Source organism: Nicotiana attenuata, unplaced genomic scaffold (assembly GCF_001879085.1).
Source record: "Nicotiana attenuata strain UT unplaced genomic scaffold, NIATTr2, whole genome shotgun sequence".
NCBI classification, from domain to species: Eukaryota; Viridiplantae; Streptophyta; class Magnoliopsida; order Solanales; family Solanaceae; genus Nicotiana; species Nicotiana attenuata.
The window spans coordinates 301844-314743 of record NW_017671197.1 but is presented as its reverse complement, the minus strand read 5'-3'; the positions used below and the strand labels follow the sequence as shown (position 1 = coordinate 314743).

The following is a 12900-nucleotide window of genomic DNA, read 5'->3' as shown; positions in this document are numbered from 1 at the left end:
ATTCCGGGATTAGTTATCCTGGGATTGTAGTGTTATTTTTATCCCTATGGAAGGGTGGAATAACAATCCCGGATAATAAATTCAAGAATAATTTATCCTAGGACAACTTATTTTCCAACCAAACGACCTAGATTGATCTGTGAATTGGTTGAAGTTCTAGTACCATGCAGAATATTTGGTTTTTAGTGCATGCAGATTATGCTGCATCCACTAGTAGCAGTGGTAGGAGAACAGCAGAATACTTATAACCATTAAGGACATTAAGACTGGTCAACCACCAGGATTTATTAACTGACAATGACTACTGTAGTCGTTACTGTAGTCGTTGCTTTCGTTGAATAAATTTTCGATAAGGAAAAAGTTACTGTTAAATTGCCAAAGGATGTCAAAGACCTAGTAAAATAAAATTTCTCATAATTAACAATATATTCTATAGCATATTCTGTCCTTATATACATAGGAATCGACAAAAGGAATCAGCTTTAAAACTGGAGATTCATATTTGATCATGCTAAGCTGCTTGTTGCTCGGGCAGAACTGTCCAAATACCGCAAGTTTGTCTGGACATGATGTTAGATTGATTTTCTTATTTTGGATACATTTGGGTTTTAAATTTCGTGTGGATTGTGACAGAAAAAAAAAATATATTTAGACCTTTTAAATTCAGAGACAAGTGAATTGAATTAACACCTGGGCACCTGGCTACTTTATGTCGTGGTACGTGGCAGAAAATTAATGGCTGATTTTATGCCCTTTTGGAGCTGAAAGTAGAAATGAACGAAAAAGAAAGTCGTCGCCTGAGAGATTCGAACTCTCGCGGGGAAACCCCATGTACTTAGCAGGCACACGCCTTAACCACTCGGCCAAAGCGACTTGCTGATGGTTGCTGTGAAGCTGGCAATTTATTTGACCTACTCTTTTATAGTGGTGGCAAAATGGTTAAAAGAAATCAGTTATTCACCTATATTATCCACTTAAAAATGGGTTAGATAATGAACTTTATAAAATTGGTCAAATATGGATAAGAATCATATTATCCATCTAGAAAATGGATAACTAATGAGTTTAACTTTTACGTTTGTAAAACTTCAAATTGGGGGTTTCTCAAGTTTGGAAGACTAGAAATTCTCCCAAAAGTGATCATATTCAATAATTAATGGATAATATGGATATCCATATCGGTTAACCCGTTTTGTATCCGTACTAAATATGGGTCGTGTCGGATAATTTATTTGTTTTTTGATTACCCCTCTGCGGCCCGACCCATATCTAACCCGACACGCTCGTTTGTTACCTCTAATTTTTTCCACTAATCCGGACAACAAGGACTATTTCTTAGTCCCAAACAAATTGAGGCTATAAATCCTCACTGATCATGTTACTCCATTTAAATTATTAAAAATAGAAAGTACCAAAAGTTCTAGTGACAATTAAATCCCTGAAAAACTAAACACTTTCTAGAAAAAGCATACAACATAAAATAGAAGTGCGCAATAACATGGCTAAAACATAATCTATCTATATTATATTAAAAGGAGGGCAATATGCATTGTGGTTAAACCAAGTAGCAAGCTAAAATGAAGCCACTTGACAATTTTAGGACAACATTAATTATTAATAAAAATTATAAATGAAAATATAATTAATGGAAGTAGTTGAATTAATCTTATACATAATCTAAATAGATCTTAGAAAAATCTATTCTATATATATATATATATATATATATATATATATATATATATATATATATATATATATATATATATATATGGAGGTAAAAATTAATTAAAAAATTATAATAGAAAACAATAAAAAATATAGAAATACGTAAACTTAGATAACCTATGACTATTTATAATTTAGAGTAAGTTAAAATATAAAATAAAACTAAAATTTACTAAGATATTAAATATGTATTAACTTTAAAAATATGTAAGAAAAAAATTAAATAATCAGTTAAAACTATTTTAATAACAAAAATAAAAAAGCCATATGTCACGACCCGGATTTTCCACCCTCGGGAGCCCTACTAATAGGAGCTATAAAGAAGAACGAGGCAATTAATATAAAAGCGGAAGTCTCGAAACATAAATAACTGAAACCAAGTGCGGAAATTCAAATACACTTCTACCCAGATCTGATGTCACTAACTCACGAACTTCTACTGAATGCTAAATACAAAGTCTGAATAAGAATACAGTACTGTCTGATCCGATACAAGGGAAATCAAACGAAAGACAGAGATAAGAGAGACTCCGGGCCATGCGGACGCCAGCAAGGCTACCTCGGAAATCTCCGGACTGAAGTAAGCTCCCAACGCTCCTACTAATGTCCAAAAGCTCCTGCTCCGGTACTGTGATCTGTGCAAAAAGCACAGAAGTGTAGCATCAGCACAACCGACCCCATGTGCTGGTAAGTGCCTGGCCTAACCCCGGCGAGGTAGTGACGAGGCTAGACAGGACCTACCAAAAACAACCTGTGCAGATATATACATATACAAAGGCAACAGAAATAACAACAGAGAATATCAACTAAAAAGGGGAAGGGGGCATGCTCGGGGAAAAATACAGCTAACACAGATCAACGGATAATAACGACGAAACTATCTCAATACCATAGCTCATTTATAGGTGGTCGGCGCGCCACATGATCCCATTTCTTAATTCATAAGTGGACGGCGTGCCACACGATCCCATTTCATAATATATATGTGGACGGCGTGCCACACGATCCCATATTATAGAATATAAGTGGACGGCGTGCCACACGATCCCATTTCATAATATATAAGTGGACGGCGTGCCACACGATCCCATATTATAGAATATAAGTGGACGGCGTGTCACACGATCCCATTTCATAATATATAAGTGGACGGCGTGCCACACGGTCCCATATTATAGTTCAAAATATCTGACTTTGTAAAGAAGGCCTCATTAGGGGAATTCGACAATACGCTTTAACCCGGCAAGGGTACAGCTAACAGCCCAAATATCCCGGCAAGGGAGAGTACATAATAATTGTCTACACGTCCCGGCAAGGGAATAATCACAACACATCCTCTTTTAAATCACTTCTTTCTCGACTATCACATTCTTGTTCGAGCCAACGCTCCAAAATATACCAATCACAATTCTTCCTCAACCGTTCACATTATATGAAATTTATCAATTAAACAAGGAAATTGTGTCACGTCATTCGAATTAAAAGCAGTTAAGACTCACGGTCATGCTAGACTCCGGTGCTTAGATAACCGTCACCATACCTATACACCGTACTCCACATTTAGCACGTAGCAAATAACATCCTAATCCTATTCCCTCAAGCCCAAGTTAGAACAAACACTTACCTCAAAATGCTTCAAACTCAACTCAATCCTCTAGTATAGCTTTACCCTTCGAATTCTCCACCAAACCGCTCGAATCTAGTCACAAATTACTTGAGTGTATCAATAAAGGCTAATCTAATAAATTTGAATGCATGAAAAGTGAATTTTCCCAAAGTTTGTTCAAAAATCCCCAAAATGCCCCCGGGCCCACGTGGTCAAAACCCGAGGTTCGAACCAAAACCCGACTACCCATTGCCCCATGAACTCAGATAAATAAGTTATTTTGGAATCGGACCTCAAATTGAGGTCCAAAACCCCCAAATTTTGAGACCCTAGTTCTACCCTAAATTCCCAAATTCCCCCATTAAAATCTTTGTTTTGAAGTTGAAATTATGTTTAAAGATGTTAAGAAGCAAAGAAAATAAGTTGGAAATCACTTACCAATCGTTTTGAAGGAGAAGAATCGTTTGAAAAATCGCCTCTTATGTTTTGGGTTTTGAAAAAAGTGCAAAATGACTGAAAATCTCAGATTTATATACTTTGCCGAAGGACTGGCGCGGACCGCGCAAAAATTCCCCACGGCCGCGCCGAGGAAGGGAGGGAAAACAACTCTCTGAACCTACCCAGCGCGGACCGCACGATTTTGGTGCGCGGCCGCGCTTGTGTCTTGCACCTGGGGCCTTCTCTGAATCTCCCAGCGTGGACCGCACGAACTTGGTGCGCGGCCGTGCTAGTCAAACCAAGGCTGAGGACCCCTCTGAATCTGGCCACACGGACCGCGCGGACTGCAACGCGGCCGCGCTGGGGCCTACAACACTGCAACATCTGTTACTTTAAGCCTAAGGCCTCCCGGGACCTACTCAAAACTCACCCGAGCCCTAGGGGCTCCAAACCAAGCATACACACTAACTCAATAACATCCTACGAACTCATCCGTGCGATCCAATCGCCAAAACAACATCGTAATCATCAAATTAGGCCTCAAGACCCATGATTTCCTTCCAATTTTCATAAGACATCAAGTTTAGAGTTTTTTTTGTCCAAAACACGTCAAACGACGTCCAAATCTAACCAACTTTACAGCAATTGCTTAAATCACATTTAAGACTTGTGCCGGGCGTCGGAACCAAAATACGAGCCCAACAGCACAGTCTTCTAAACAAATAACACTTTCAAATTCTTTAATTATTTTCAGAAAATAATTTCACACTATAATTTATTTCTCGGACTTGGAACCTCGGAATTTGATTCCGGGCGCACACCCAAGTCCCAAAGTTTCCTACGGACCCTCCGGGACTGTCGAACCACGAGTCCGGATCCATTTGACCAAAACGTTGACCAAAGTCAAACTCGATCAATTTAAAACATCAAATTTTATTAATTTTCTCACAAATTCACATGTAAACTCTCTGGTTACGCGCCCGGACTGCGCACACAAGTCGAGGCAACCCCCAAGTGAGGTTTCCAGGGCCTCAGAAGTACAGAGGGAGTAGGAATACAGGTGATGACCCCTTTGGGTCGTCACACCATATTAATATTGATAAATTGGGTAAATGAATATTTTATACGTAAATATTACTACTACATTTAGATATAATATGTTCAAACAATTTTAGAAATATTTTTCTATGATTAATATTTGAAATATTTGCGGATAGTTTAAGTTTGAAAGCATAAAATAATTTTTTGAAAATGCGGTCCGATTTAGAAAATAAAATGATAAGAACTTTTTTGAATTTGAGATCATATTGTTTTTTAAAATATGATAAGAAAAATCATATTTTGGAATATGAACAATAAAGTTAAAGTTACTACCGAAACACTTTTAGTTTATCTATATTATATTAGAATGAGTATGATAGAAATAAATATTAAATTCAAACAAGCTAATAAAAGCCACATGACAATTTAATAATATTAGGTATTGAATAATATAATAGCAAAACTAAAGAATAAATAGAGAAAATAAACAAAAATTCATTTTTTTTGACATAGAAAAAAGGGTAAAACTTATTTAAAATTGGGATGAGAAAGTTTTTTTATACTATGTTAAGAAAGGTCATAATACGGATAAGTCCACGTAACTCAAGTCTAATAGACAAAAAATAAAAAACTAAAAATTGAATAATAAAAATAAATTAGAGATAATATGAAGATATTTATAAATCATATGTTTAGAAAATAAAGTAAATTACAATACTTAAAACATTATTAACAAATTTAAATAATTTAAAATTTTTGAGTAATATTTTTAAAACAAAATAAATATTTATTTTATATTTTAAAAAAATTATATATTTATCTATATAATATTAAATAATAGTAGTTGATAATGATATTAAATAAAGTTACAAGTTAATGGGCCACATAAAACGTAATAAAACTATACATTAGATAATAAAAAATAGCAAAATTAAAGAAAATTATTTAAAATTTACTATTTAGAAATGAAAGGGAAATAGTATTTGAATTTGAGATTAGAAAGTTCTTAGAATTATGATAAGAATGCTCAAACTATAGAGTATAGATATAATTTAACTTATTATGTAGTAATTTTAATTAGAAAAATTAAACTTTCATATTAAATACAAACTGAAAGAAGAATTCAATTTATTTTATTTTTGAAAATAATATAAAAATAATTATTATTACAATTATTAGTAGAATATTTATGACATATAATAGATATAATGTGATTCTATTCACGCTTTAAATTTATTTGATAAAATTAAATAATACTCATAAATATTATTAATAAGGTTATTTGATTACTATATGATGTGTATCTTTTGATTTTGTATAGATTTATTGTTATTTTTGCACACTACAATAAATAATAAAATAAGAACTAATATTTCTTAAAATAATATGATATATTAGATCATAATATTATAAGATTAATATTCTATCAAATTATCCGCGCATCGCGCCGATTCCACTAGTTATTAGTAATAGGTATCTCTTACTCCATTTAAAGTCCAAATACATTTTCTAAAGTTAAAAGGCTTGTACATATATAGTTCACTCTTTTTTGTTTTAAATTTTTATTTCCGTCTTGTTAATTTGTGCATTATAGTTTCTCTATAATATAAGCTCCGTTACCTCCAGCGCTAAGAAATGGGTAAATCTATCTATTGGAGTAGGTTTTATGCCGTGTAGATTATAAAGATTAATTGTGCTGGCTTCAGATTGACATCATTTTTCGGAAAAATAAAGAAATAAACTTTGCTCTAGAATAGTATAACGAAATAGACGGAAAAAATTAATAGTAACAGTAAATTACATCAAATGATGTTTCACAAGCAAAACATAACACTCAGACAATACTCACAATCAGCTCGAATAACATTGGAAATTTAAAAAAAAATAAAAGAAACAATAGACCAATAAGGGTAAACAAACAACTAATATGTAGTGGAGCTGCAAGATTAGTTGGATGGAGGAGGTGAAACTGTAGGAATGGTAGGAAGTGAGGGCATGTTGGGAAGAGGAATATTGGCAAGCATTGGTGGTAGAGTCATCTTTGGAATAGCGGGCAACGTAGGCAAAGATGGTAATGGCGTAGCCGTTGGAAGAGTTGGCAATGGTGGTAATGTGGCTGCTGTTGGCAAGTTTGGAATAGTGGGTAATTTTGGCATTGTTGGCTGAGGCAATGATGGATTGTAGGCAAGTTCAAAAGTTGCAGTAGCCCACGAGCAGCGTGTGTTGTAGGGGGCATTTGCATCTATACCCGCTTTTTGTGTTACGTTTTAATTTGTGCCTGCTTTGCAAAAAAAATTACAATTAGCGTACCCGCTTTTTCGCATAACTTCAACATACGGGGCTGAAGTAGCAAAGACAATTATGCAAAATTTCAGCATTCTAGTAGCCAGGCCTGAGTTTTTGTTTTGTAACTGTCGAACTTCAGCTCTAGGTTTTTGTTTTGTAACTGTCAAACTTCAGCTCTAGAGCTGAAGTTTTTATTTGTAACTGGCTTTTTGTTTGTGTTTTTGTTCTGTAACTGTCGAACTTCAGCTCTAGAGCTGAAGTTTTTGTTTTGTAACTGGGGAACTTAAGCTCTAGAGCTGAAGTTTCTGTTTTGGAACTGGGAAACTTAAGCTCTAGAGCTGAAGTTTTTGTCTTTGTAACTGGGGAACTTCAGCTCTTGCACCTCTTCTTGAAAAGTTAAAGCTCTTGCACCTCTTCTTGAAAAGTTCAGATCAACTGTTGGAAAGAAGGCATATATCGTTGTCTCGGAACGCAATTTTTGCACTTGTGAAGATGCTGCTACAGCTTTGAAATGGCCAAAGGCAGTCTGCAAAGAAAGAAGATTCAAGATTATGGATATAGGAGTTGGTGCTTTATCAGGAATTTCAAATTCAGAGGTGCCTGTTGTTCAAGCAATGTACGTTAGCATGAAAGGACTTATCAAAATTCATAATCCTAGCCTGGTGATAACAGTAGCTGATGTTGACTCTAATGTGAAGAAAGCTCTAAATATGGCTACAGAGGCTAATACTACTGTGATTTTACGCCTAATATTTCCCTTCCCTTTTGTCTACACTTGATCTGACATTTTTGACCTATGCATTTGTCATTAATCAAAGAGAGCAATGTTGAAGTCATCGTAGTAGAAGAAGAAAGAAGAAAACGAAGGAGGAGAAGGAGGAGGAGAAAGGGGGCTGAAGTTGTTTAAAAAGTGGGTACAAGTTAAAAGTTTTTAAAAAAATGGGTACAGGTTAAATGGGGACGACCAAATACGGCGCCCCGTGTAATTTTTACCTTAAAAAATGGGCTATTTTTGTTATGGTGTAAGGTCAAATATATTTACTTGTAATTCTTTCTTTTTTAAATGAATTTACCTTGAAATAATAAACTTTACAAAAAATAGTATTGTAGGATGAATAGGATCCTTACTAGATATTTCGAATGAATTAATAAAAACTTACAGTAGAAAGCTCTTTCCCCTTCAATGGATCTTGCGCGGTGCGGAATTTGAATTAATTGGAACCACTAAACAAGTACCGAACGTCAAATGATAAAAAAAAAAAAAAAAGAGAATCAAAATAACATTTTAGAGTATCAAGAACTACAAGTTAGCACATGATCTTATTTCTTTACCTTCTCTTTTGTTGGAAAAGGGTTAAATATAAATAAATGGGTCGATGGACCGACCCAGAGAATAGCTTTTAGCTGATTAGCTTTCTCAGAAAAGAAATACAAAATCATGGCAATGGAATTTCCATATGGCATGTGATAGAGTGACTAATTAATTAGTCAGATCCTTACATTAAATTTCTACTGAACTTGTGGTCAGGATTATTCAGCTTAAATTTTCTATGTAGTATTTGACCATTGACTGATGATTAAAACAAGAAACACTAATTATCAATCTGAATCTTGGAAGAGAATGATATTTTTTATGTAATTATCTGAGTATATTGGAGAAGATTATGCCCATGATTCTCAACTTATTAGTAAGATCAAAATGTTCACTTTTTAATTTAATAATACAACCAGACGGCAGACAATATGACTAGATGAAGTATCTTCATATTTTTCATTGATAAATTCCAAGATTCCTTTCTTCGTGAGGTAGTTAATATTAAGGGATTTTTTCATACCTATACAAAATTAAAAATTTTATTATCAAATATGTTCATGTTTACATAATTATCCGACCTACCCATATTAGTTACAAAATATATTTATTTATTTAAAGTTAGANTCTGGTGTTTCCGCATCTGCGGAAGAAGGGCCGCATATGCGGTTCCGCAGATGCGAGGGGTTGGTCGCAGGTGCGAGTTCCTAAGGAAGGTGAAAGGACTTATCAAAATTCATAATCCTAGCCTGGTGATAACAGAAGCTGATGCTGACTCTAATGTGAAGAAAGCTCTAAATATGGCTACAGAGGCTAATACTACTGTGATTTTACGCCTAATATTTCCCTTCCCTTTTGTCTACACTTGATCTGACATTTTTGACCAATGCATTTGTCATTAATCAAAGAGGGCAATGTTGAAGTCATCGTTGTAGAAGAAGAAAGAAGAAAACGAAGGAGGAGAAGGAGGAGGAGAAAGGGGGCTGAAGTTGTTAAAAAGTGGGTACAAGTTAAAAGTTTTAAAAAAATGGGTATAGGTTAAATGGAGGCGACCAAATAAGGCGCCCCGTGCAATTTTACTGTGTTGCAGTGATACTTGATAAGGATAATAATGCTATGATCAAGAAGAGGATTGAGCAATTGTTGGAAATAGCCATTGTTAATTAATTTGCTAGCTACATTGATGCTTTGTTTTCCAAGGAAGTTATGTTGTGTTTTGATTTGATTTGAGTTTGATTATTACAACTAAAGGGTATATATAGGGGAAATTCGGACCAAAACTCAATTATCCATTCACTCCTGAGCCCGGATATACAATTGATTTTGGAATCCGACCTCAATTTGAGGTCTAAATCCCAAAATTTCGAATCCCTAGCTTCTTGTCACGACCCAAACTACCATGTCGTGATGGCGCCTATCGTGGTACTGGGCAAGCCGATTCTTTACCAAAAACGACCCAATATTTCAATTTAAATATAACTTCAAGCTATTTAATAATAGAACTTAATAAAGGAAATCTGAATAATGAAAGTGCGGAAAGAAAAGCCTGATATTGGGGTGTCACTGGTCATGAGCATCTACTAAAAAACCTGTCCGAAGATACCGAGATTAACATAGTATGGAAATGCAACTACAAAATAAACTATAGGAAGATAGGAGGGAGAAGAACAGGGATGCGATCACCAGAAGCTACCTTGCCAAATCCGAGAAAAGTCTACAACTGGACTAGTCAACAGCCGCTACCGGGTCCTGATGCGCCTGGATCCGCACATAAGGTGCAGGGAGTAACGTGAGTACATCAACTCAGTAAGTAACCAAAGTAAATAAAGACTGAGAAGCAGTGACGAGCAATAAAGCATAATAAGTTCATATCAGGAAGATCTCAGTAAAATATAACAGGCTTTTAAAAGCAGAGTTTGAATCAAACCATTTCGTTTAAACTCAGTTTCAGTAAAATCATTTGAAGATATTCTCCAACAGTTCTTAAACAGAGGTTCAGTGCAACAGTGAGCAAAATGATAAAATCATAAACAGCCCCTCGGGCAAAATATCACTCATAAGCAGCCCCTCGGGCAAAACATCACTCAGATACAGCCCCTCGGGCAACCTCACAGTCACTCGTATACAGCCCCTCGGGCATAACATCACTCACACTCAGGGTACTCGCACTCACTGGGGGTGTGCAGACTCCGGAGGGGCTCCTTCAGCCCAAGCGCTATATCAAGCCACCTCGTGGCATAAATCAATCAGGCCCTCGACCTCACTCAATCATGAATCAGTAACAACATGCTGCGTCGTGCAGCCCGATCCCATAAATATCCTCACAAATCAGGCCCTCTGCCTCACTCAGTCATAAACCTCTCAAGCCACTCGGGCTCTCAGTAAAAACAGGGTACTCAGCCCAAAACAACATTTTATATGCATCAAAACAGAGTAATAAAGACTGAGTTATAAAATCAATAAGTGTAACAAGACTGAGTATAGATTCTTAACCAAAAACAGTAAGAGGGTAGTAAGAAAAGGCCCCTAAGGGTCCAAACAGCTCTAGCACAAGGCCCAAATATGGCATTTAGCCCATTTTACAGAAACTCTTTCTAAAACACATAAGTATCATATAGTTTCAACCAAATACGCAACTTTATAGCTGCTACGGGACAGACCAAGTCACAATTCCCAATGGTGCACGCCTATACGCCCGTCACCAAGCATGTGCATCACCTCAAAATAGTAAAACGATACAAAATCCGGGGTTTCATACCCTCAGTACTAGATTTGCAATCGTTACTTACCTCAAACCGATCAAATCTTCTACTCCGCGTTGCTGTTTCCCCTTGCTTGGCCTCCAATCATTTCGAATCTATTCACAAACAGAAAAATACCCTCAATATGCGCTAATGGAATGAATTCCACAAGAAAAACTATCAAATTAGACACAAATACCGCAATCATCTCAAACTCGAGCTCCGGACCCACGTCTCGGAATCCGATAAAAGTCACAAAACTAGAAAGCCCTTTCACTCACGAGTCCATCCATACCAAATTCATCAAAATACGACATCAAATGGTCCCTCAAATTCCAAATCAAACTCTCCAATTCCCAAGTCCTAACACCTCATTTTCACCCCTAATCTTCACTAATTACATGATTAATCAACGGGAAATTATCACATATACGAGTATTAGGGCACAAGCCACTTACCTTGCTGATAAACCCATGAATTCCTCCTCAAAATCGCTCTCAAAAGCTCCAAAGTCGACTAAAAATGGTGGAAAATGAACTAAAATTCGTGAAGTCCACCTTTTATACATTCTGCCCAAAACTTTCGCATCTACGGTTCTCATGTCACTCCTGCGACGCCGTACCTGCGGAAAATCCATCGCAGGTGCAGTTCTCACTTAAGCCCTCAGAAACTGCTTCTGCGGTCAAATTCCCGCACCAGCGATCTCGCATGTGCGTTCCAATACTCGCACCTAAGTATAGCATTCCTTCTCATGTCGAGACGGTTCCGGCGGGGAGGGACTTCGTGGAGGTCCATAGACCGGGGTATTGTGCTTTTTACAAATATCCCTTTGTAATTGGTCATTTGACTCTCACAAATGACCAATCACAAAGGGATATTCGTAAAAAGCACAATACCCCGGTCTATGGACCTCCATGATCCCTTGCGCCGGAACCATCTCGACATGAGAAGGAATGCTATACTTAGTGTGGAGGGCATCTATATGGGCCTGCTCAATTTCAGACACTACCGGAACGGGACTAGGAGCAGGATCCTTAAGAAAGTCACTTCGAGACATAGGGTGTCTCGGTAACAACTCTTCTACAGTGGGAAACGTGTCCCCCTCCCCTGCCATCGTGTCCTCACCACCAGAAGGAAGCGCCATGGATAACGAGGTGGCGTCAGAAAGCCCTTCACGTGACCGGTGTGTTCTAGGCATATTTACGGCGGAAAATGTATTAACGAGACAAAAGAAACCAAGAACAATGAACGGAAGAGAGGAAGTTAAGAAATCACAAAAACAAAGCTAAAGATACGAGAAGGAGTAACCAGAGGAAATGACCAAGGGTTTTTGAAAAAACAAACCCTTTACCTATTTATAGGGTTGGGTGGTGCCAGAATCGAAGCGAAAGGCCGCCCATGGCACCAAAACCGAAGTGACAAACCCTCAGTCTCTGTCTCGGGAAAACGCGTAATGATGACGCACGTGGAAGTGACGTTATTTCCCGATAGGACACACAACCCAAGATGTCGTGAAGCGCACTGCTCTTCCGTCATTGGTCAAACCGTTATGATTCGCAAACCAAATTTCTCCGCAAGTATAGACGATGTTCGATTATCAAGGACGTGTCGGGCCGCAACCTCGACAAGCGGAGGGACTAACTGTCTAAATCCAAATTTGGACGACCACGACCATTGCTGAGTGCGGTGAGGAATGAGGTCCTTATGATGTAGCGTCCTTTGGTCGTTATAAAGGGTGACGACCAACA

The 12900-nt window shown here is 36.9% G+C and overlaps 1 long non-coding RNA gene and 1 other non-coding gene across 2 annotated transcripts; both read right to left on the bottom strand.

Moving 5' to 3' along the window:
* Nucleotides 1–791: 791 nt before the first annotated feature.
* TRNAS-GCU lies at nt 792–873 on the bottom strand. The gene has a single exon. It is a non-coding gene; the product is annotated as a tRNA-Ser (tRNA).
* Nucleotides 874–7571: 6698 nt separating this feature from the next.
* Nucleotides 7572–11270, bottom strand: LOC109206610. The gene is made up of 3 exons (XR_002064890.1): nt 11201–11270; nt 10105–10169; nt 7572–7625 (listed from the first exon to the last, which is right to left on the bottom strand). It is a non-coding gene; the product is annotated as an uncharacterized LOC109206610 (long non-coding RNA).
* Nucleotides 11271–12900: the final 1630 nt, after the last annotated feature.